The 1,046-nt window shown below is 60.8% G+C and overlaps 1 long non-coding RNA gene across 1 annotated transcript; it reads left to right on the top strand.

The window, feature by feature from the left end:
• The first annotated feature begins 6 nt into the window (after positions 1-6).
• LOC117797726 lies at positions 7-1,046 on the top strand. The gene is made up of 3 exons (XR_004622671.1): positions 7-119; positions 562-733; positions 995-1,046. It is a non-coding gene; the product is annotated as an uncharacterized LOC117797726 (long non-coding RNA).

Here is a 1,046-nt window from a genome sequence, read left to right as displayed (position 1 = left end):
TCCCCAAGTCCGGAGGCTGCAGGCTGAGGAGAGCTCACCCTGCAAACACTTCCCCTCGCTGGGGAGGTCGTTTCAGGGCTCCCCGACGCCTCTGGCCATTTGGCCGGAAGGACCGAAAGGTGACAANGACCGAAAGGTGACACCAGGAGGCCCAGAGCCGGCCAGCCCAGCCCCACATGCTCTGATCTGACTGTGCAGCCCCAGGTCCCCTCCGTGTGTGTGTGTGTGTGTGTGTGTGTGTGTGTGTGTAAGAGGGGTCATGTAGGGTGGGGCCACTCCGAGTAGAAGCAGGCTGATGAGGGGTCAATGTCCAATAGGCAGGTCATGTTCACACCCCAGGTGAAGCCTGGCTGGGTGGGATGGGGTGTGTGGGGGCTGCACCCTTCTGCCAAGCTTTATCCTGTGCCCTGAAGGGATGGGTCACTGCGTTCCAGGTGCAGGGCTATGCACACACAGGTCTGCGTCTGATCTGGGAGCAGCAGGGGAACTGGGGAGGACAATGGGAATGGCTTGGCAGGGCTATGATGCCTCTGGGCTGGCTACCGGTCCCTGTCTTTGCAGAATGCTGAAGATGACACCGAGATGGAGCTGGTGGACATGCCTTCCTCTCCAGGAGCAGGGACAGGGCATCACCTGGGAAGGCTTCCAACTCCACCCAGGCCACTGTCCCCAGTAACCATTCACTCAGTGAGTGTGATCCAGGAGCTGAAGACCACAGATGCTGAACCCAAGGGTGAGAAGCCTGGGGCTGGGTGAAGGGGTATGCGGGGATGGGTTGGTGCTGGCCCCACAGGGAAGAGCCCCCAGAGGCTGGTATGGGTCCAGAAGCAAGGACCAGTCTCAGAGCACCCAGTGGGTGGACTGCAGTCGGGGTGATGTCCCAGAGAGGGTTCCTTCCCGGCTGTGGCTTCTCTGGGCGCCCCTGGGCTGGGTTCTGTCTCTGCAAAGGCACAGGGAGAGGCAGGCAGGAGGGATAGCTTTTCTCCTCTTGCAGCTGCTCCACCATCTGAGGAACTAGAGCCGGCTCCAAGGACTTCAGAGGCTCT

Source organism: Ailuropoda melanoleuca, unplaced genomic scaffold (genome assembly GCF_002007445.2).
Source record: "Ailuropoda melanoleuca isolate Jingjing unplaced genomic scaffold, ASM200744v2 unplaced-scaffold11390, whole genome shotgun sequence".
NCBI lineage: Eukaryota > Metazoa > Chordata > Mammalia > Carnivora > Ursidae > Ailuropoda > Ailuropoda melanoleuca.
This window is presented reverse-complemented; position numbering and strand designations above follow the sequence as displayed.